The following is a 24,596-nucleotide window of genomic DNA, read 5'->3' as shown; positions in this document are numbered from 1 at the left end:
GCAGGCCAAGGAAGCAGCAAATAAAGATTTCAATTTATTCAGCATGTGAAACATACCAGAATTAAGACTTGGAAGAAAACAAAGCTCGCATTTCTCACAAGAAAAGATGGTTTCTAAATCAACCAATAGTTTCCATGTAAAAAAGTACCAGGAGGTACGAGAAACACACAAAAATGGGACTAGCCAAGTTTTCATGGAATGAACAAGTCTTATTACGAGGCATAAAATGCATGGGAATTGTGGTCTTTTGGAACTTGGGTGCAATATATGGTGAACCTCCCATCTGAACGCTTGGGTCACACACAGGTTTAGCACCTCTCCACTGCTCACCAAAATAGCCTGACTTTTTTTAGGCTTCCAATTAGGAGGGAGGGAGGGAGGGAAGGAAGAAAGAAAGAAAGAAAGAAAGAAAGAAAGAAAGAAAGAAAGAAAGAAAGAAAGAAAGAAAGAAAGAAAGAAAGAAAGAAAGAAAGAAAGAGGGAGGGAGGGAGGGAGGGAGGGAGGGAGGGAAGGAAGGAAGGAAGGAAGGAAGGAAGGAAGGAAGGAAGGAAGGAAGGAAGGAAGGAAGGAAGGAAGGAAGGAAGGAAGGAAGGAAGAACCATTGCTTTAAGATATCCATGTGATTCTTAAAAGAACAACAGCCTGAAAAAACAATCAGGCTAGCTTAATGAATATAGGAGAGGCATTAAAATGGCTAACTTAATGAACAGAGGAGATATTAAAATGGCACTGATGGTCAGAAGCTCTTCTTCCAAGTCATTTTCAAAGAGTGCCCAGCCCTAAAAATCAATGTAGTCACTCTAGCTAAACTAGTTAGTACCTGTTTGGCCAAGACACTGTGGTTCAGTACATCTTCAGAGAAAAGTAGAAGAGGTGACTTCTGCTTGTATATTATTAGGAAGTCAAGTTAAAGCCAGTCTCTTTCAGGATAATGATTAGGGCTTTAGCCAATCAAATAAAGGTAAAGATAAATATTTCTCCAGAGCAGTTGCGTCCGACTCTAGGGGATGGTGCTCATTTCTGTTTCTCAGGCGAGGGAGCCAGCATTTTCTGCACACATTTCCGTGGACATGTGGTATGATTATGCGCCGAGGCACACTGAACACTGCTACCTATTTATCTACTCGCATTTGCATGCTTTCGAACTGCTCGGTGGGCAAGAGCTGGGGCAAGTAATGGGAGCTCACCCCATCACATGGCAACTGGGTCTCAAACCTGGGCCGTTCCATTTTTACTATCTTGGGTCTAACCAGCAAATCAGAAATCCTCAAGGAGAATGGTAAAAGGCACAAACTGAGTTTCACCAGAAAAAAATCATTTTGTTTTGGGCTGGGAAAAACAACTGAATTCCATCTGTTTAGACCTCTGACTTGAAGCTACTTTAGGGACAAACCAAAAAATTAAGAGTTTGTCCCACCTAAGCAGGCAATACATAACTATCAGCTGCTAGACCACCTTAATCTAGAATTCTGGGAAGGGAAAAGGCAGCAAGGACTGTTGCCTTCCCTTATTTTTCCTGCTTTTCTCTTTTCTCAAGCAAACTTATTTTACATTTAAACATCTGGCTTTATCCTTTTGGAAAGGGATTTTCCAATTAAAATCAAAAACTGTAACTCCCCGATTATTGTCTTTAAATTCCCCCTATCCTGTTTACTGCCCCTTCTTAGGGTAGCATTAAAATAATCTGAAAACATGGGGAAAAAATTTCCTTCCCTAAGGACAGCCTTGCCATTTAATCCAGTGTTCTGGCTTCATTGAAAACAACCCGCTGCAAGTTTCACAAGCGAGGAAAAACACCAAGGGGGCCATTCCATTCCCTTCTGTTTGTCCCATTGCCAGGCCAAACTAGATGCCAGCATTCATGAAAATCATTACTCCTTATGCAAGAAGCTTTTTTTCCTACCTCAATCTCAGGAGTAAACAAATTCCATTAAGGAATTTAGAGAGGGGGAGGGGAAGAAGTGGAGGTCAGTGGCTGGTTCTCTTTAAAAAAAAAAAAGCCCCCCCCCAGCTTGTTTCCAGCAGCACAAACCAATCCTTCTCTTACATTTTATCAACTAGCAAACAGAGGGACCACTATAAGAAAACGTCTAATTTCTTTTGCCCAATGTCCTCTAAGCTAGCGTTTTATAATCAGTGGTGCATGTATAACTAGCAGTATCCTGGACTCTAGGTGAGATGCAAGCAGACCCTACCAACTGCAGCGGAATAAAGGGTAAGAGCTTCTGATGGAGGCATTTCATACTGCGGGGGGGGGGGGGAGATCCTTAAGATGTCCCTCCTGGAAAAGAAAAGTAAATTACAGAATCAGAACCACTGTGAACTCCAGGGGACGCATGGGCCAACTGAACATAACCAGTCACACAACGGACAGCTGCTGCTCTGCAGTAGAGATGGAGAGCCTTAGCTGTAATTGCCAACAGTGGGGAGTGACCCATTTCAGACACTACATTTCCCTGGATCTGCCTTGACGGGCATCTATCTGTGATTTTTAATGCTGCTTCCTAGGGTATTCTCAATTGTCCTGGTCCCAAATCTGTGTTCCTGCCCAGCCATCAGGAACATGAACGTAATGAACCAGTGCTCACTTCTTGCCAAGAATGAGCAGGCCCTTGCCTGGAAACTCTACTGCCCGTTAAGAGCATGCCTTTCTCTGCCCAGACAGTGAGCACCAAAGGGCACCTGTATCTCTTTCATAGCCACAATTGATGGTTCCTCATATGGGTTGTCTTTGTGCTGTTTCAGGGCCTCCCTTTGTGGTCTTTCTGTGCCAACATTGGACTGCAGAGAGATCTTATGATAAAGCAGGGGTCTTCAAACTTGGCCCTTTTATGACTTGTGGACTTCAACTCCCAGAATTCCTCAGCCAGGCATGCTGGCTGAAGAATTCTGGGAGTTGAAGTCCACAAGTCATAAAAGGGCCAAGTTTGAAGACCCCTGTGATAAAGCATGCTATTTAAGTTTATATTTATCATAAAAGAGAAATATGATAGCAAAGTGGCTATAGAATATATAAGATATAAATGATTAAAAGCTACCCTCTAGTCTAGTCTAACAGCTATGCCAATCTTTGTAAGATGGTGCCCTCTAGTGTCACAAACTGGACTTACCGAGGAGTAAGCCAAACAGGCAGATTTTAGGACTTTGCTTCCTGTTCTATCAAGTCTAGACATAGTACCAATGTTTCTCAATCTTGGCACCTTTAAGCTATATGGACCTCAACTTCCAGAATTCCCCAGCCGGCAATACTGGCAGCAATACCAAGGCTGAAAAACACTGCATAGTACAGTAGAGCAACTTCACAAGCTGTTCCTCCGTTTACCAAACGTCAGCAGAGACTGCAGCAGACAGAAAGGAGACCAAATATGCTGAAGATTCAAACCACTGAACACAAGGCGATAGCTGTGAGAAACACCCCAGACCAGGGCAAGCAACAAGTCACAGGCTCAGGCCATACTGTACAGCACAGCCTAGGATTTTCTAAATTTTCCCCAAGGAGGGATAGGTCTGGCTCTTTTCTGGTGTATAAAATCTATGGCATAAATGAGTATTTCATTATTTCCCACTTAAAAACGGTAAGACACTGATGGTTTTTCAGCAGGAAACTGCAGAACTAGGCCAGCATGTCAGAGCTGGCTAAAAACATGAGGGTCAGGACTATTACATATGGCCCACAGACCATAAACTGCCCATTTTGCCATATAAATAGTACTTAATTTTATCTATTTTTTATTTGTCTGTTTTATATTCCACCTTTATTGTTTTTATAATTAACTCAAGACAGTGAACACATACAGTACTCCTTCCTTCTCCTATTTTCCTCACAAAAACAACCCTGTAAAGCAGAAGGGGGGGGGGGAACTACAGCCCCTTTATGATTTGCGGACTTCAACTCCCAGGATTCCCATGCGGGCTCAGGAATTCTGAGAGCTGAAGTCCACAAGTCTTAAAGTTGTCAAGGTTGCAAGACCACTGCACTAGACCAAAGTGGCCGTCCACATTCCCAACAAATAGCTTTGAAATCCGCACATATATTTCAGACATATGTAATTATAATATCAACAAATACTGGACCATCTCCAGACCAGATTCTCCACTAGTAGATTCTTTACTTTCTGACATGTAAAGGAGGGGAATCCAGCATTGACAAACCAGCCATTCTCCATTACAAATCACCTTCTGTTTTTCCTGTCAGGAGTTCTTCTAACCCAGGGGTAGGCAACCTTGGCTCTTTTATGACTCGTGGACTTCAACTCCCAGAATTCCTGAGCCAGCATGGCTGGCTCAGGAATTCTGGGAGTTGAAGTCCACGAGTCATAAAAGAGCCAAGGTTGCCTACCCCTGTTAATCTAACCTCATTATTCTGGTACTAGAGACAAAACAAAAGAGGGGTTTTCACTGCCAAGAGTGAGCCCTGTAATTTACCAAACATAAATAAAGGAAAGAGGGCCTGCAGTCGGCCTGCCATGCTCCCGCCAGAGGACACTGCACCATTCTTCCCCCCCAAAAGGAAACAAACTGCTCTTGCTCAACTACAACTCCCAGAAGCACCAGCCAGTACGCAGCGCTTTGAGGCATGTCGGGAATCGTAGTTCCGTAAGCTTTACTGGGAATTTTTCCCGGGAGGCTTGAATCCCATTCTTGTTTAAAAAGAAAAGGGTCACTCCAGATTTTTAAAAGCGTCTTCTTCCATCGAGCCCAGCCCCTGACGTTTTCTTGGCAAGCTCTTTGCACCTGAGCTCCTAGGACGTTTCTCGACCTATACTATGCCGTGATGGTCTCCCATACTAAGAACCTCATCCCATTTAGCTTCGCAGCCCACTCACGAGCTGCTGGGCATCCTATCACCGCGCTATCAAGATTAAAGCTTCCCCCCCCCCTCTTCTCCCTATGCCAAACGTAGACTTCCTGAAAATATAGCGAAAAAAATGTTGCGCCCCTTGCAAAGAATGAAATTCCAGCCATCTAATCACGGTCGCCTTTACCATTTGGGGCAAGGATTAGCGTGCAGTTGGTACCACCAAACCTCTCATCGCGGATCTGCGTCGCCCCTTTAGGACAGGGCACTTACCCCTCTCCCCTTTCCCAACCCTTCCCAATCCTGACTAACTCTCTTTCCCCCCCCCCCTCTTTCCCCCCTTCCCCTATTTCCGTAACGGATTGGGAGCATCGCGGAGACGCCCCCACAGCTTTCTGACTCACTAGGATTAGTCGAACCGGGTTGAGGGGGGGAAGGGGAGGGGGAGAGAGAGAAAATAACTGCTTTAGCCATGCGACAAATTTGGAGGAGGGGAGCTGCTGGTCGCAAGATGCTGTACTGTGTGTTGATTCTTCCCCACGCGCGGAGCAAGTCCGCAGCCCACTCGAGCTAGCCTGAAATCTACCAAGCTATTAAAGCCCGAGAGCAACCGATGGGGATTCCCAAGTCAACACTCTTGCTTTCTCCTCTGCGGTGCGCGGGATCCCGACGCGCAGACCCCCCCCCCGCGCGCTTTGGCGCAAAGCTCTGCACCCTTCCCTTGGAGCTCAGGCTCCGATTGCTGCATTGCTAAACCCAGGTCTAAGGGGCCACCTTTCCCAAGCGGACTCGGTCCCTATTTTGCTTCACTGACATCCCCCATTATTGTAAAGCCCCTCGTGCAGCCGTGCAGGATCACAACTACAATAATCCTCCATCCGATGGGCCAAAGGGAATTAGATTATTCCCAAGCTGCCGGGAGGCGCTAAACTGGAAAAAGCTGCCTCCGATGCGAGTCAGAGCAGCTGTCATGGCTAAATATATCGATATTCCCTGTTCGCAGTTATCTCTGCAGCAGCAACTGCGTTTCTAAAGCCCTTCTCTTGTTTTTCTCTAGATAATAGCCTGGTCAACTACCAGCTTTACAATCTACTGTACAGCGATCCTTCTAGAATTTGCAGCCTGTCTCTAAAATACTGCTCCAGAAACTGCTACCACCATTTGTCCGGAGACAAACGGAGATGTCCATTTGCATTTTCCCTTTTTAACTGCAAGAACAGCTAAATCAAGGAGGCACGCGTTCCCATTCTCTGCCTGCAACACAACTGCACGATCCTTTCGCGTGCACTACATTAAGGAAACTTCCCCGGGTTTGTGCAGATCCAAACTACATTTCTGTTTTTAACCTGCAAAGACAATCCTGGTGCTTTATATATTTGCCGTCTACTGCATGTCGTGTCATTCACTTGCGACCTTTACACAAGACGCTGAAATCTTTCCAATTCCTGCAGGATTTGCTGCAGCACTTTTGGGTAGTCGGCGCTTCTGTGTTCTGCAAAATATTGCACAGGGCTGAGCCACTGTGAACGGCTCAGCCATCCTGTTTTCCACTGAAAGCTAAATTCTCAAGTGGATCCACGGCTCTATGCTGTAGTTTACGTGTTCAGTCCTAGTGCACCGTTTAACCCTTAACTTTCCTCCTGCCTGGCATTCAGAGTTGAGAGGCTGCTTTTATGCTTCTTGCCAATTACGTTTCAATCCTTGCAATGTATTATTGTGTAGTCTCTCCTGTCTGGGTCTTTTTAAACATGCAGGCTTTTGAGTCTGAACACTTGAAGGATCCTTTGCCTTCCCCACCCTACTGAAGAGTTGTTGTTGTTGTTTAAAAAAAAAAAAAACATTTACCCAGGCATATGGGCAAAGTAGTCCCCTGACAAAAATGGATTTTGTAATCTTTTAAGCACAATAAAAGGTAGAGGAAGAAGATGCCTGATCTTTTCCTTATTTTTTTTTCTTCTTTTACCTACTTCCCAATACCGTCTCTGTAGGGGAAAATGGAAGGAGGAAATGCTATGGATCCACCCTTGAGCCCTTGAAAGAAAGGCAAGATGTAAATTAAATAAATAAGTATACGGTATCATGTTCTGGCAACGGGCCAGAAGAAAGAAATTATAACTGAGCCAAGAGAAAAAAATTGCTGGCAGGAATCTGTCGGCGAGTCCTAATTTATGCTGCAGAGCACCGCCCTGACCATTAACAGGCATCCTTTTCAATGAGAAAACATGCTCCATGTGAGCTTGCTATCTCACTGCAACTGTACAGCAAAACTGGAAACCATTCATAGCCCGCCTGGGGAAAGAGACTGAAAAGCAGCGACTGTGACTAAGACACACACGTTTTTATAACATTATCCCTTAACTTCCATGGCACTGTTGCTTTTCTTCAAAAAAAAAAAGAAAAAAAGACTTGAGCTAGGTAAAAAAAAAAACGTGGTTTCCGCATTGCAGCTCACTATCTCTGCAGTCCTTTATTGCTACCAAACTGAAACCCACTGTGTAACTGGGCTGTTTCTGCACTGCTACAGATCTGCGCTTTTGATCGCTTAGACGTGCTCTACTGTGTCTGCCACCCACACAAAGAAGAGTACATTTTGGTGCTCTGCTAATTCCACACACCCCAGCCAGTCATTCATCCCATAGCTAACGAGGATGTTATCAGCTTTTCCTGTAAAGATCCTCTGTAACTGAACATTCAGCTTAGTAGCGGGAAGCTATCCTTTTGATGGGGAAGCATCACTTTTTTCACATTTGCAGAGCTTCAATCAGCTTTTTTGAGGTGCAATGACATCTGTTCCACCATCAACACCATAGGCTTGGGTCCCCTGCTTTAAGTTTTGCCCCAGAAGTGAGGGGCCTAGCTTTCATGAGATTCTAGCAGAAAGAGAGAAATGTAGAATTAAGGGGGTAACTGTCAGCTGGTTTGATTCCAATAGGCACAACTACACTTCCCCCTAAGATCTGTTTCAGCACCTCATCTTTAGAAGTACTGCCACGTTCTTTGAGGCTCACGCAGGTATATATTCCTCGTAACCCATCATATGCCTCCACATCTATTCCTTTCTGTGCAATTCTCCATTCTAGGGTTGTTGGATTTTTTGCCCTATAGTGTGCTGTCTTCTTTCACCATCCTGCAAAGAAAAGAGGAGGAGGAGGAGGAGAACCCTCCAGAATGCAGAACCCTGGACCTGAAATGTCTATCAACACCACTGCTGCCTTTCCCAGCAATCAGGAGACACTGCAGCTATTTCTCCTTGTGTATGTGTGGAGTGATAAGAGGGGAGAAATAACAGCAAACCACAGAATGTTCATCATGACAACATTTTCCTTTGGACTCCAATTCTGTACATGAGATGGGAGTGGGGCAAAAGAAGATCTAGCTCTAAACAAAATGCTCTCCCTGCAGTACATACACTTACAGTACACATATATGGTTGCGCTAAAGTGGGGGGGGGGATAAAGAGCAGGGGAGTGGCTGCATGTGGTCTTGATGTGGCATCCCTTTTATGGTTCTCAGAGACCCCCAAACTGGATAGGAAAAAGGGCAGGTCATAGTTTTTGATTCTGTAATTAACTGAATCTCTTTTCCTTTATTCAGAAAACAATGCAGACAAATAATTCCTGAATAGGAGAGAAATTTTAAGAGTCAGAGAACTGATCTCTGACAGTTTTAACTCAAGAATTTGGGTTTTTAAATCCGAAATTGTTGAACAAGCCACAGATAGTAGAAATCACACTACACATAAATAATGCTCATTATAATTGTTATATTAAAGTATATTAAAGCTTGAACAGGAGTGGAAATTATTATAAAATTTTCTAAATGACAGGGAGCTGTCTGTGAATATAAAGAAATAACTTATTGTAAAACAAACAATTTATAAACTTGAATGGGATAGAATGAACAATATTTTGAATTTTTTTTTAACTGGAAACTATTTCTGTATATGTTAAGAAAATTGTATGTTGTCACCACAAGTTAAGGGCATCTCCACTAGAACTGCACATTCTTCTAAAATGTTTTGGAATAAGTGTTTTTGGATGCACATGAGTGCCTCGTTCAAGCAGCCACATATATTTCAAGGTGCTGAGTGAGTTTCAGAAAGACATGGCTTATGTCATGAGTTGCATTAAAGCAGTAGCATTCCCCCCCCCCCCCCTCAGGCTAATTGTAAGACTGAAAAAAAAGACTTGGCTGTTTTAAAGAGATTTCTTTTCCTGAGTGTTCCAACCTCTTCCAAATTTTCAAAGAATCTGCAGCTCTAGTTTTAACCTCTCCTCCGTGCTTAAAGTGCTGTAAAAATTATAAAAATCAGGGTTTCCATTTGGGTTTACAGGGTGGCCCTCAACATGTCCTACATAACCACACATGGACTTCAGTCTAACAGAAGGAGCAGCACCCCATTGTTAAAAGACCTTTTTTACATGGTGCAGAATTGGGTGTGAAGTTTTTCCGCGTTGGACCATAATCAGTTGCCAAGTTGTTTTCCCATTCAAGAACTTCCCTGCAAATAGCAACTGTAACCAAACTAATTGAGAGAGAGAAAAATGGTGTTGATCCTGGAGTTACATAACATGCATCAAGCAATCAAGTGACTTGATCATTGTTTAACGTGACCTGCAAGCCTGAAGCAGTCTACGGTATTTTGCAAACCATGGCTTATGAATTCGCCTAATAGGTGAACCTTGCCCATTGAATTCTAGCCAGTAAGTCCCATATACCGTTAAGTATGTCACGAGATGGGTCAGGGGCTTTCTGCGTGCGGAGGCTTGCTCTTGTTTTAATTCCGGTTGAATTCAAACGTGCCAGCCTCCTACAGCTTGAAGGGCAGCATCTAGAAGCAGCTTTACTGGTTCTGCCAAACATGCAGCCTTTGCAAAAGGACTCAGTGGCTCCGTTATTTGTCTGCCCGACAAGCAAGTCACAGACTCCGCAGTGCATCAAGTCTGCACCCGTCTTCCCTGCCTTCGCTGCAGAGAAGACTTCATGTCGGGCAATACAGAAGTGAGGTAAACATGTGTCAGGTCCTTTTATATACACGGTGAGGTCCTCTCAAGCGGGTTGCCCTTAGTGCTACGTGACACTGTCACTAAATTGTTCAAATCTCTCACTAAATCTCTTTGAAATGCAAAGATTAGAGGAAAAACAGTAGCTCTTATTCTTCTGCTACAAAGCAACAGCCTGAGGATTTTTGAAAGGGCTTTTTTTTATAAATAATAATAATAAAAAAAAAGACAGAAGTGCAGGCTAAAGTTTTAGCAACCTGTATTGGGTCCCTTCTGCTGGGTTAAAAATAAAATAAAATGCTTTTCAAGTGCTCCCCAGGAAGAGCTGTGTGAGCATTCACAGCAGTATTTTTATAACCTGACACCCTGTGAAACCACCCTGCTTCATCTCCAAGGAGAAGGGTAACAATCGACACATCCTGAATTGCCACACACTGCCTTGAACTTAGGCTGCATCAAAGCACCCTCACAGCACCATTCCTCTGCATTGGACCCCCTGAAAAGAAAGAAAGAAAGAATACATCTCTGCATTCTCACAGAACCCACCCTCTCTGGAATTAACTTCATCCAAGGCTCAAACTTGGCATCTTTTTTAACATGCTAATTCCATCTTGACCAAAGCACCTCTGAGCATGTGAAGAGCACGTCGCTCTCTGCACACAGCATTTAGAATGAGAAAGGAGGAATATGTTATGAATCAGGAGATGTGGTTGCCTTCCAGGGGCACTCTTAAGGCTCAGCATCTCACTGGGTACTAATGAAATGCAAGACTAAGGTTAGGATCGTGGGTACACAACCTGCATTTGCAGACCCCCCATATGGCCCTTGCCCTAAGGCTCAGTATAATCCCCACCGCCTCTCCAAATGTTGCCAGGAAAATATTTATTTTCAATCTAATAACTAATACAGTGTAATCATTAAATACACCAGGGAGTAATCAGTAATTACGTTAGCTGTGTTTAGTTAATTTACTTTTAATTAAATGGGGAAGTAATTAACTCAGGCGTAGGCTTTTCTTGATCTCATCCACTGCTCGGGCTGAGTTTCCTCTTCGGATGCCCTCCTGGCACCCCAATCAAAGACTCTAGAGGCTAAACAATAGGGCATCCCTTTAATGCCACATGCCATATCATGCAGGACCCATATCTGACAAAGTACACACCCAGACTGATTGTGTGCCATCAAGTTGCGGCCGACTCATAGCAACCATATAGATAAATTTTCTCCGTGGTAATCTGTCCCAAACCTGGTCTTTTCAGGTATTCCAAGGGGGCACTCATTGCCACTGGAACTGAGTCCTTGATGCTAGTCCCTCTCTTTCCTTCCAGCCAGGTGCAAGGTGACTTTGGAAGCCTTAAAACCAGCAACAATGTAACAGGTGACCTATCTTACCAGAGAAACATCATCTCCTTTGGGACAGTTACAGGTAGTCCTCGACTTACAGCCATTCATTTAGTGGCTGTTTGAAGTTACGTCTTAGGACCATTTCTCACAGTTGCAACCTTGTGGTCAAGGGATTAAAATTTGGATGCTTGGCAACTGGTTAAAATGTACGATGCTTGCAATGTCCTGCAGTCAGGTTGGTTCCCCTTTTGCGAACTTCTGACAAGCAAAGTCAGTGGGGAAGCCAGATTTCACTTAACAACCGTGTGACTAACTTAACAACTGCAGTGAGTCACTTAACAACTGTGGCAAGAAAGGTCATGAAAAGGAGCAAAAGTCACTTAACTGTCTTGCTTAGCAATAGAAATTTTGGGCTCAATTGCAGTCGTAAGTCGAGGACTACCTGTATATGTGTGTGTGTGTGTGTATATATATATATATATATATAATTTCCTCTGCCACATCTGCAAAGGGAGCAGGAGCACAAGGATGGCTATGCACAACAAGTATCCCTTCCTAATATAATTCTTAAGGGTTGCTCCAGGTGGGATCTCTACTTGGGAGAATACTGCTAAAAATAACCATCTCATTTCAAGGTATTCTTCTTCCATAAAGTAGAGATCCCAATATTTCCTGAAAGTCTCAGAGATCAGCACTATAATGTAACCTAATTGTCTTAAACATTTTCAGACTTAGAATATGCAAAACGCTCATAGACGTAAATATTTTAATTACAATTTGCAAAAACTGAGTCTTTCTCTGTAACGTGCAGCGATAGTAAAAATCTGAAAATAGCATAAAATGGAGCACACCATTTAATGTTACAAGGGATGATGGGTTGTATTTTAAGATTCCTTTAAATAAGTGATGACCAGCAAGTAAAAAATTAAGTCAGGAAGGTACAGATTAAGCTAGACCTTAACATGCCATTTGCTTTATTTGGAAATAGCTGTTTATATGATGTTGTGTTCCAAGATGGCAAACCATCTTCCCCAGCAGCTTGAAGCAGTAAACTCATGGCTCAGTCAACTCATCCTAAATAAGCTATAAAATACTGTAGGGACAGATTGTAGTATAAACTCACATTGTGTTTTGTAAACCATTCTTGGTTGTACGGTACATATTATTGAATGAACCACAGTGAAATAAATCTAGGTATAGAACTATGCTGTCAGAACTGGAGGTTCAGAAATCTAGGCTCCTACTAAATAACTGTAAAAAAGTAAATAAAAGTTGACATTGCTACTGGCATCTAGTGATCCTCCAGACTTTCACAGTCCAGCTCCAGTAGCATTAATATTTGTTCTTCCCTGGTATTTTATATTCACAAATATTGTAAGCCCTGGTGGACTTCTTAATCTGGTAGACTTTTATTGCAATCATTCCTAACCACAAAAGGGCTCAGCTCTCAGGAGCTAAGGATTTAAGAGAACCAAAGTCTGTACTTTTGGACAGGTTGGGCTCAAGAAAAATGAGCCTAAATGTCTCAATCCTTTTTACATAGAGTGTACACTTCAGCGCCTGGCTTTAAACAGAAGCTACTCAAACCACAATGTATTTTTTTAACTACATCACTTTTGTGAGTCTCTTAAATATGGGGCACTGTTTCTAGTCACACTACATGGAGAAGAGAGTAGAGGGACTTTTGACCCACTTCATTTAACATTTGGTTTCCTGTCTAGATCTAATCCATTTGCAAAAGGCCTTTCTCGTTAATGCATCCCCATTTATGAAATTGCAATCGATTTGATTCCAGTGATTGTGGCTGGAGATATGTGTGCATCAGGGGGAGTAGCAGATGCATTGCTATACAGTGATCCTCCCCTTGCTTTTAATCTCTCCATGGTAGAGTCCACTTTATTGAACGTGCCATTTAATGCACAGCTGCATCAGACATTAGGCTACATCACATGGAAAGGCAACTGTTCCCTGCATCTAGCAATCCTCCCCCAAAGGCCTTATAAATACAGGCAGGCTGGATTAATACTTAAGCAGTAGGATGTCTGGAGAGGTATTACCAGTTTTTCCTTTTACTGTTCTCCACATCTCCTCTACTCCGCCCCAAAGTCCAGACAGAAATGAAGTCTAGCATAGCCAAATAACCTTTAAGTCTTTGTTCTGCTTCTGCAAATGTTCTCCCAGGTTCCACCTCCTGAAACCAAACAAGCACTAGATGTTTTTAAATACAAATGTGGTTGCCTCTCTTGATGGGGCTTAATCATAAATTTGGAACAAAGCTAATACATATGCAACCTTACCCCTCTAAAAATTTTGGAACTACAATCCCCAGTCTTGTGAGCTGTAGTATCAATACAGTATATGGTTATCATCTCTAGAACTATCAATACATCTGGAGGAAGCAATTGAGGAAGGCTGTTTTAGAAGACTTTCCCAATCCCCCACTAACCATAATGCAACAAATGATAGTTCCAGCATAGATAGGTAGATAGATAGATAGATAGATAGATAGATGGATAGATGGATAGATGGATGGATGGATGGATGAATGGATGGATGGATGGATGGACGGATGGACGGATGGACGGATGGACGGATGGACGGATAGACGGATAGACGGATAGACGGATAGACAGACAGACAGACAGACAGACAGACAGACAGATAGATAGATAGATAGATAGATAGATAGATAGATAGATAGATAGATAATGGATAGATGGATATAGATAATGATAATTTTACCAACCACACCTTTTCTCTCTTTCCTGTGCCAATGCTACCTGTTCTCAAAAATACTCTATTAAGCTCAAAATTGATCCTGACCAAAAAGCTGTGTTAATTCTTCCCTGCCTGCTGCAGACCAATCATAAATCCATCCATCACTGTGACTACACCTGTAGGATTGCAGCATTTCTAAAACGCTTCCTGATGCAGTGCTGGACACGAAATAATGTGCACCAGGCAACTGGCTTGCAACAAAATCCCTCTGGATCAGCTATAGCTGGAATCCCACAGGGATAGGCTTTGGAAGCAGCCTTCAGGCCGCTAAAATGGAAATAGACTTTTAGACTATCCCACTCAGCCAGCCACCCCAAAAAAGGCACCTCCATTAAGAACTTGCAAAGAGGAGGAGATGGGGAATTAGCTCCAAAGATGTCTTAGCCCTTGAGTCTTGGGAGCTTCTGATCATTTTTTTCAGATCAAAAGGATTTCTTCAACATTTCCAGGCTATTGCTTTGAATCAATATAGAGAAGTATTGCAATGATCGTACATGTGAGATCACCTTTGAATATAGCCTAGTTAGTCTAAAACAGGAGAACAGCCACATATCCGATGCAGAGAGATCCAGCACACTGTATATCAACATAGATGCTGAAAGGAGTGCAAAAAAGTTGCCAAAATATCTGACAACATGCAAATGGAAATAGAAACATGCTTGTTATACCTATTTGCACATTCAGCTACCTTTTCTCTGGCCACCCAGTCCCAGCCTATTATCAAAGACTCTGCCTGCAGCATTCATTTTGTCTGGAATAGCTTCTCCTGAAGTGATTTAAAAGCCATGGGGGAAGGGGTAGAGTTTGGCACCGCTCTAGGAAGGAATAAGCACAAGTGTCCTACACAATATGTTGTCAGTAGTTCAAAATAGACTTCATACACAGGTGTTGTGAGAAAAACAGTCTCTATTTTTTTCATGCACTATTTGCAGGCCGGTGCACTAAAAACAAAAGGCATTTTCCCCATTTCAATCAGCTCCATTCTTTCCCATAACATATTTACTCTCAGGTAAGTGTGTGTAGGCCTATTCTGTATTATGTCTGCCTTACTGATCTGAAAGGGAGTATCAGCTGAGTAAATACGCAGAGGATCGCTTCATTAATGTCAGGCGAGAGACAATTTGGACAGGGAATGAAATGCTATAAAACAACCTTTCCTAAGCCTGAAGAGCTCCAGAGGTTCTGGGCCGCAGCCTCTTCAGTTTGAACCTCAACAACACAGCCCATGGACTACATTCTGGGGCTTTGTGTCCAAAACATCCAGTGGTGACAAGGCCAGGGGAAGCAGCTGCAGAATGACCAAATCTTACCAATGTTCAGCCGAGTGAGAAATTAGAGAGAGAAAAGGCACCATCATTTAACCAGGATTAGTGCTCTAAAATAGGGAAAGTCTTTAAGAAGCACAGAAAACAAGAAGTACGTACTAAGCACCCTCTGGACTTCCCTGTGATACCTTGGACTTGCAGCTTGTCATGTAGCATGAATACAGGTAGTCCTCAACCACAATAGAGCCCCAAATTTTTGTTGCTAAGTGAAATATTTGTTATGGTGAATTTTGCCCCATTTTATGACCTTTTGTGCCACAGTTGTTAAGTAAATCACTGCAGTTGTTAAGTTAGTAACACGGTTGTTAAATGAATCTGGTTTCTCCACTGACTTTGCTTGTCAGAAAGTCACAAAAGGTGATCACATGACCCGGGGACGCTGCAACCGTCATAAATAGGGGTCAGTTGCCAAGCATCTGAATTTTGATCATGTGACTATGGGGAAAACTGCAAGGGTCTTAAGTGTGAAAAATGGTCATAAGTCCCCTTTTTTCAGTGCTGTTGTAACTTTGAACGGTCACTAAATGAACTGTTGTAAAGTTGAGGACTACTTGTACAGCTACAACAACACTTCCAAGGAGGCCTAATCCTACCTGGCAAGGGGCCGAAAGTAAAATATCTAGGCATGCTGGGGAAATGCCCACAAAAGTGGACAACTCTGCCCAGAAGCCAAAGGCCATTCAAAGCAATGAGTTTTGAATCCTTCAGCAGAGCCAGGGATAAAGGGTAATGAGAAGTGGTATCCCAACTATCTGCACCTTGTTTTTTAGACAAGAATTGGGGGGGAGGGTGGCAAACGGGATCAGATGGTTCAAGCAAAGCGTTCAGAACAATATGCGTTCAGAACAATATGCTAGGGAAGGGATGACAAGGCCTACAAGGCAGCCTTTTGATCATCCCTTAGTCGGGATCACATACCAAGGAGAGACAGCATGGGAGCAAAGCCACAATTTCCTCTCCTCAGGGCTGTGCACCCTCCAAGGCATTGACACCCTCCATTTTGGCCTGCTGGGAAACAACCACCTCTGCATCCTAACATATCGTCCCCAGCAGGGATCCGGTGAGAAATGCCAGCAGTTCTGCTCCCTGTGGCTCAATCCTCCTAAAGCACCAGCTTCTTTGCGGAAGAGACTCCCCTTTCCCAGCAAGCAGTCAGGTGGGGGAAGAGCAGCATGTCAAGGAGAAATATTGAGTAAAACGTTGGAGGGCATGACAGTTCCCTTTTCTCATCTCAGCTGCCCTCTGCTTCAAGCAGGCCACGTCTCTTCGAAAGGGAATTCCTTTGTAGCCCTGTTATTAGTCTGTCATCTGCAAGCTGAGTGCAAGCTTTTGATGGCTTCCACTTGCTAGAAACCTGTGGATGCATCTGGGAACATCTGGGTCAGTCTGGCATATGCCAGCCTCAGAGACCTAAGAACCTCATATAAGAAAGGGCCACATCATGAAAGTGCATTCTATTACTTTACCAAGGACTTTTTAAATAAAGTGTTTGTATAGTCACCCCTTCCCAATTTAATACAATGTTTTGAATTAATGTAGTATGTTATTAGAATTGATTGAGAACATTAGAATATTAGGTATACTAAGTCTAAAGCTCCATCTAGACCAGGGGTAGGCAACCTTGGCTCTTTTATGACTCGTGGACTTCAACTCCCAGAATTCCTGAGCCAGCATGGCTCAGCTTGGAAACCTCTCCCTTTTCCCTCAGCATGGCTGGCTCAGGAATTCTGGGAGTTGAAGTCCACGAGTCAGAAAAGAGCCAAGGTTGCCTACCCCTGATCTAGACCAATATCTTTTTCTCCCAATAGCAGCCTAGAATATTATTTGGGGAGCCTGAAAAGCAGGATGCAAAGGCAATAAATCACCTTTGGGTTTTTTTTGTAAATATACTATGAACCTAGCAGCAGACACAGGGGTTCCATTTCATCATATCTCAGCGCTGTTGATGGAACTGTCTTTGGTTTCATCCTTTTATGGACATCTATCCCAGCTAAATCCCACTTTTCCACTTTTGAGAGGGTTATTTGATTCCAGTGAAGCAGCTAGAGGCACAAATATAGCACATGTCTGCAACTCTTCAAAGCAGCTGTGTGTTTCCTAAGATTACATGGTAGTGCTCCAAAGAAGCTTTTTCAAATTATTTCCAAGGCATCACCAAGCCCTAATAAAATATGACAAAATCAGTTAACTATCAGACATTGGTGTCACTATGGAGGGAGAAGAAAAGAGAAAATCTCACTAAAACTGAACTTAGCTTCTGGTTACTATGCGGACATGTCCATTTAGGGTTTTTTGACAATAGTATAGAAGTGGTTTACCATTGCTTTTTCCAAGACTTTTTTTAAAAAAAACTTTTCAATCTAATTTGCAGACCTGGTTCTCCCTTTCTAGTATAAACCAGGTCCAACACCACTTAACTTTTTTTTAAAAAAAACCATCCATACATAGCTAAGTGTTGCAACTTGCTATTTTTTTTTACAAATCCATATAGCCTACTGTAACTATCTGAAATATAGCAGCACTTTCTGGGATTCACACATGCTAGAAAAATCGTACCTTGTAAATCATCAGATAATCTGTCCTACATATATGTTTGTGTTTTTCTACATCCCATCTCACATACAAAGATGCTTCCTCTGATGTCGGAGAGGGGGGGAACGGACTTCATATCTCAAGAACTTTTCTTCAGTCACCCAGGACCTGGCATCTCTCTGCTCAGATTGCCTGGATACCAGTTGGCATGCCAAGCACAGGGTGTGCTTGGATGGCAAAGCTTTGGATCTTGAACTAACTAAAAACAGAAGGTACAGGGGTGGAACTAAAGAAAAAGTGGGGGGGTCTATATCATAGTGAGATTAAAGAAGAGGATAATTATATAGAGCAGTGTACATTGCCCCTGAGATACATACCTATTTCAAAGCACAATTACTGAAATCAAATTTATTGCAGTTTTATAGATGGGTATATGTTAACATGGAAGGAGTACTGTGAAGAATTAGATCTAGATAGGAAAACCAAAATGTTAAGTGCAGTTGGCTAAATCTCCCCCCTCCATCTGTTATGATCAGGAAGGGTGTTCCACCTTTAAGAGACTTGTTAAAAAGACATGGAGGTTTGAGTAGCTCCTGTTAAAACCAAGATTTTCTTGCCCAACTTTGACCAGACTCTTTACTCAATTGATATGCAACTGTAATATTTGTGCTATTTCTTCTTGAGCCCAAGATAGTGCTATCCAAGTGTAGCTCAGTTTGCTTAAGTACCAGTTCCCAAGATCTTTCTGACTAAGAATGATTGCAGTGGAAGTCCACCATATCTTGAGGCCACCAGATTGGGCAAAAGTCCACCGTGGTCTACCATATTAGTGAATATAAAGTACCAAGGAAGGACCTACACATCAGCCAAAGAGGAAAACAAATGTTAAGACTATCGGATCTGGATTGGAAAAATCTAAATGACCAACTCCATGGTACCAGATTGCCAGCAGCAATTTCAATGTTTTTTTTCAAAATTTATTTGTATTAGAATGTTTTAAATACAATAAAAATATAAAGAATCAAAGGAAAAATAAGAAAGAAGAAAATAAAGAGTTAAGATTTGCATCCTTCTTACTATTGAGTGGTTATCAACATACTCTTCCCCCTCCCTCTTTTGTTTTAAACTGTTATTTATCCTTTATCTAGTGGGTGTCTTCATTTTTGCAGTCCCAGCTCTCTGATAGCTCTGGGCTATGCCCAGGTTTGTTTGGTTTACTGAATGAATAGGATCCATAACGAGGAACACCATAAACTAAGGTTTATAAAACACACTGTGGGTTCAAACAATGATCTGTTCATACAATACTTTATACCCTATATATTGTAATATGTGAACCCATCCCTTAGTAAAATGAAGATATTGCCATGAGCTGCATATACATTTGGGGAAACAAATATTAGGGCTAGGTTCTGGATTGCAAAACATGGAATCTACATGTTTTGCAATTACATGGAACCAAACAAGGAGGTTATATATCTCCTTGCTGCTTTCTATTGGGATTTTGGACTTGTACAGTCTCGATCAGTTCACCTTGGCAATAATATACTAACCATCAGAGCTCTCAGAATTGCAGCCTAGAAAAAATTCATTTCTCAATATTATATCAAAGCATTGAAAAACAGGTGGGTAAAGGAGTGGGTAAATTTCTCAGGAGTGAGAAATTGCAGAGGCAGGTGGGAGGATCATGTAATATTCCTTATAGGCAACATTTAAAAAAATAAATAAATACTTCCTCACAAAAAAGTAGGAGGCCTAGAAAAAGACCAGGCTGTATTTATGTTCTCTGATATTTAGCATAGAAATGTTCAGTCATGTCAGACCTCTGTATTCTGCAGTGGTGAAGCTCAAGATCAGCTTGTTTCTTCAGAGAATGCTGAGCTCTGATTTTTCTTTGCCTCCTGACTCTTACACAGCCAAAGGAAGATGCACGAAAGCCCAACACTCAAACAGGACAAACGAAATCAATATGATGCATTGCCTAGTGCTGGTCTGGGTCACTGCAGATTTAAATTCCCATTATGCAATGATGTCTAGTTGGTGATCAGTCATTCCCTCAGGCTAATGTACGTCACAAGGTTGTTGTGAGGATCAAAGAGAGGAAGAAGCTTGAGTTCCATGGAGGATACACTGAAATAAGTGAATACACTGTCCTAAAAAAGCATGAACTGAAAAAAAAAGATGCAGTCATAGTCACATCACTTCTTCTAGGGTTTCCAATTTCCTAGGAAGGTTCTTATTTCTCTGGAGCTCATCTATACATAAATGGTAGAAGCCTTGATTGGTGGTGTGCTTGGGGCACTATGCCCTTTCTATGAAAACCAACATTAATGTGGATGCACTGCAACCATTTTGCATCCAACTGAACCAGAATCATAGAAACTAGGGTTCCCAATCAGCCCTCAGCCATGAAGCTCAGTGGCTGATAAAGCAGAATGTTCAGGAGGACAAAATGTTGTATTAATGTTCCTCTGATAAAGGAAAATATAGTAAGTAAAAGAATTTAACAAACAAAAAGAAGACAATCCTCCAAACAGGCCCATAGAGGATTGAGTATGCTCAGTGACATTCCTGAGCTAATAGTCTAGAAACCGAAGATAAATTGCTGTCCAACACTCTAACACAGTGTTTCTCAACCTTGACAATTTTAAGGCATGTGGACTTCAACTCCCAGAATTCCACAGCCAGCAATGCTGGCTATGGAATTCTGGGAGTTGAAGTCCACATGCCTTAAAATTGTCAAGGTTGAGAAACACTGCAACATCTGGTTTAAATCTCCAAAAGTTAATGCTATAATAGAAATTAGCAACATTTGGGGGCTTACAGATCCCTCCCTCCTCCTGGAGTATATCTATTACTCTTTAATTAGGGGCCCACAAGATTCTTCCGCTGCCTTTGGTGAAACATAATAAGATGATCAAAATTGATGCTGGTGGCATAGTAGCTAGATGAAAGCTTTCCAAATGGGATGGAGACTACGGACTGTAACATTTTATTGCAGATCCCATTAGATAAAAAAAAAACAATGGGCATAGCCAGCAGTGTGATTGGCCAACAGACTGCTGGTCTTCTTTTTTTTCCAAAGAGTAATTCCCTCTTGCTATTAGGAGACCAGGCTCCAGCAATGACTGTGCAAAAACCCATCTGGAAAACAAGCTAGTTCCAGCACCAAGCTCACGCTGGAAACTTTCATGGGAGGCAGGATTTCAGCAGATGACCCTTCCTCCGATATGAGGGCATGAGCTGGCTGAAATTCTGCTTCTTAAAATTGACGGGCTTTGCAAGTCTAGCTTCTCCTGAAAGTTCACCAAACCTGGAAAGTTTGTTCTTCCCTTGCAATCCCTATGACTGCCTCTGGTGGCTAATGATTGGTCCCTCTCCACACCATCCAAACAGCCTTTAGATTTATGGTAGCCATTTGTCCAGGTTAAAGACATTGGACAAATATTGCCATGACTATCATATTGTCCTCATGTTTAGCCTTGTATTTCCCTATAAAGTAGATAGCAAGTACTAAATTTATCTGAAAGGATATCTCAACTCCCCCCCACCCCTCCCCAAATAATTTATCTTTAGAATAGAGAGACACATATTTTACCTTTAAAATATTATGGTCCACTTAGGTTTGCTAAGAATATAAAAATAGAGGCAGACAGATTTTTTCCCCAATATATGCTTCTATTGAAAAGGTCATCTTAAATTCAAGGTTATTTTCCATTTGGAAAAGCACAACTAAACAAGAACACCATTGCTTTGGCCTCAATTCTTATAAATATATGAAATCCAGTCCGTGATTCTATTTCTCAATCTTGCTAAACGCTATTTAAACTAAGTCTTCTCATTAGAGAGAGAAATGAGGGATTCCTAATGGCCAACTTTTAATCCTGCCTCTTAATATACTTCACAGCATTTTGAGGTTTATCCATAATATTCCTACCAAGCAGCCTCTCCTTTTTTTTAACATTTCATTCAAGAGCATAACTGATTATGCATTCTCTTGTTTTGGGCAACATTCCTCTTTTACTTGAAGGCCTTGAAAGTAAAGAACTGCAACCTAGTCAGCCTTGAAAGTAAAGAACTGCAACCTAGTCAGCTTCTGCGCACATGAAATATGGACCAGCTCCATCCCTAACAGATTACTTATTTCGCATCCCTTGAAATATGAGCAATCCATAAACATTATGAACAGGCAGAAAGTCCACCAACAGCAACAGAGCACATGCTTCCATTGGAGGTAACCATGAGAATGGAAGACTGCAATGCCATCTAGAAGGTACAGGCCAGAGTGCGCCCTTCAGGTCAGGAAAGATGTTTTTCCTCCATAAATTCTCCTTGCTCTTGTATCAAGTCTCATATGGCATCCAAAGGCATTAAAGGAAACTTTGGCTAGTCTTCCCGTTTGGACCATGAATTGTGTATCCATTTTCCCGAAATGGATAGTGGATAGACTTGTCTTATCTGCTTGCTGGCAGTAGTCAGTATCACAAATTTCTCAAAAAGTGTAAAAAAAATTTTTTTTTAAAAAAAAAAACCTCTTCCTTGGTGCATGCCTGGCCTTTCCAGCCTATAGAAACCTATCATTTAGCTATGAGGAAATAGGGTGTTGCCCCATTCCGTCTCAATGCTGATTCACCCTCCATCCATACTTCATTACATAAACTGACCTCCATACATCATCAGGAAGCCAGGAGATTTTAGACTCCCGGCTGGGTCTTGGGAATTATCTGATAGAGACTCAATTTATCATTTAGAACTCAATCTATTCATGTTGATTTCTCAGTACATGAAAAAAAAAAGCCCATATTGGTATTGCCGTGTTATATTAACCCTTGGTTTTTTTGCCTTTATATATTTGATTCTTTAAGGTGCCACAAAACCCTTTGTTGTACTTAATTAACAATCCTTTCTTATATTGATATCCCTTTTGGAGAAGTTATGCTACTTCATTTCTTGCACTAAAAAGACTGCACCAAATACTAGAAACCAAGGAAGCAGAATAGAAAACTCAAGAAGAATTCCATGGGATGAGTCACTAAGGAGAGGTTTAATTCATCTAGTTGATTATACTACATGTCATAGATCACATCCTTTCTAAATTTTTATCCTGACTGGACTTATGCTTTGTGAAAGATCTTGAATCATAAATAGACTGATAGCTCAAGGCCTGCATTTCCTATTTAGTAGATCATAATTTTACTGTTAACAGGCCACAAATACATATAAATTGTCTGTGTTGATTTTTGGGATTTGAAGGTCTATGAACTAGTGAATGTGCAAGTCAGAATGGGCCCACAGCTAAATAACTTGCAAAAAAGAAGCTGAAAAAAAAGGAAGGAAGGAAAGAGAAAATGTGGGCTCAGGAAGAATTACCAGGAGATCTGAAACCTGATGATGGAAAACCAATTTAAGGCATGATAGGGTAAGAGAAAGAGACTAGAATGACTGTCAGGTATATATCAGACAGGGATCAATGTGCTTGTTATTAGGAGATCTGAGAGTCTCTGAATATGTTTCAGTTAAAATTAGACCATACCATGTAGTCATTTGAATAATTCTGATCACAGGCTAGGGAAATTGCCATCCTCCTTAAACATCTTTGGGGAAAAAAACCAAGTCAAGTGGCTCTCTCAATAAGCTGCAGAAAAATTTCAGATGCTGTTCCTTAATCTTTCATGAAGTGGCGGTGAGGAGATTGCCCAGATCAAATCCCCGAATCTTCTAATTAATTATTAAAGCCACCCTAACTCTTAAAGCTGAACTGAAAGGAAAGAGGGCTAGACAATCCAGTGTGCAGGGTAGGAGAACTGCCAGACTGGTACCGTAGTTGATATTTTCACAATCCAGCCCCAAACTAGCTTGATCTGTGATACAAAAGTTGGTATTTCTGGAAGCCCCCTGAATGCCCAAACTGCTATTTTGCATCCTTGGAAACAGCACTTCCTTTGCCACATCTTGTAGTGCTGCATTGCAAAAAAATTTCACAGGAAGTGTTCTCTCCCTTTCTTGTCACTGTGCATCTCCTTGTTGGGACTAACGGAACAGCAGTGGCCCTCGAACAGAACTAGACTCTATACACCCAAGTGGATCTCCGGTGGATCTCACCGTAACACCCTCTCGTCCTGTTCTTTGTATTTCTCTCCATCATGGCAAGAGCTTATAGATATTTAGTCTTTGCTCAGACATGGAACAGACAGAAATCCACTTCTGCAAATATATAGCTTCAACAGAAGAATACCTCGATGGAGGAAAGTACAGGATGTTACATAAATTAAATAGCAAATAAAGAACTGAGAGAAAGTCCACAAAGATTGTGGGATGAAGTAAAAGTGAAAAAGGAATCAGGAATGTCAATGGACAACACCCTACTAAAGGATATCAAGGGATTTTGAGCTAGGATATAAGAATACATCATCTCATTGTCTACCTTTCTCACTAAGAACGGATTGCTTCTTCTAGCGCCACTTGACCTATTATTTTGCTGAAACAATAGTAATGGGGGTATATTGTACATTGCTTCAACATCCCTGGGTGATCCTAGAAGCAAATGTAAGTAACTAATGAGGAAACAGGGCCCTGTCAAAAAGAGCCTAAGGGACCCTATAACTGGATCAGGCAGGGGTGAAACAAAAGAGGCTATTTCCCCATTTCGCCTCCTTACATTACCGCCACCTTTCTTTACGTGAAGAAGTTCAATATGAAGTATTTTGGAAATCCCAATTTGCCCCTTCCCCCATCTATAGCTCACAGCTTATTTGAATCTGAATGGGAAAAACCATGGAAGGAAGGGAGGGAGGAAGGGAGGGAGGGAGGAAAGGA

At 41.9% G+C, this 24,596-nt stretch overlaps 1 protein-coding gene across 1 annotated transcript in view; it reads right to left on the bottom strand.

Moving 5' to 3' along the window:
- Positions 1-24,596, bottom strand: part of SYN1 (synapsin I) — an 88,323-nt gene that overhangs the window by 63,048 nt on the left and 679 nt on the right. The gene's annotated exons all lie outside the window — the stretch shown is intronic.

The sequence above is a fragment of the Protobothrops mucrosquamatus genome, unplaced genomic scaffold (genome assembly GCF_001527695.2).
Source record: "Protobothrops mucrosquamatus isolate PMUCROS unplaced genomic scaffold, P.Mucros_1.0 scaffold_13, whole genome shotgun sequence".
In the NCBI taxonomy this organism is placed as follows: Eukaryota; Metazoa; Chordata; class Lepidosauria; order Squamata; family Viperidae; genus Protobothrops; species Protobothrops mucrosquamatus.
The sequence above is the reverse complement of the archived record's forward strand: the minus strand, read 5'-3'. Positions and strand labels throughout refer to the sequence as shown.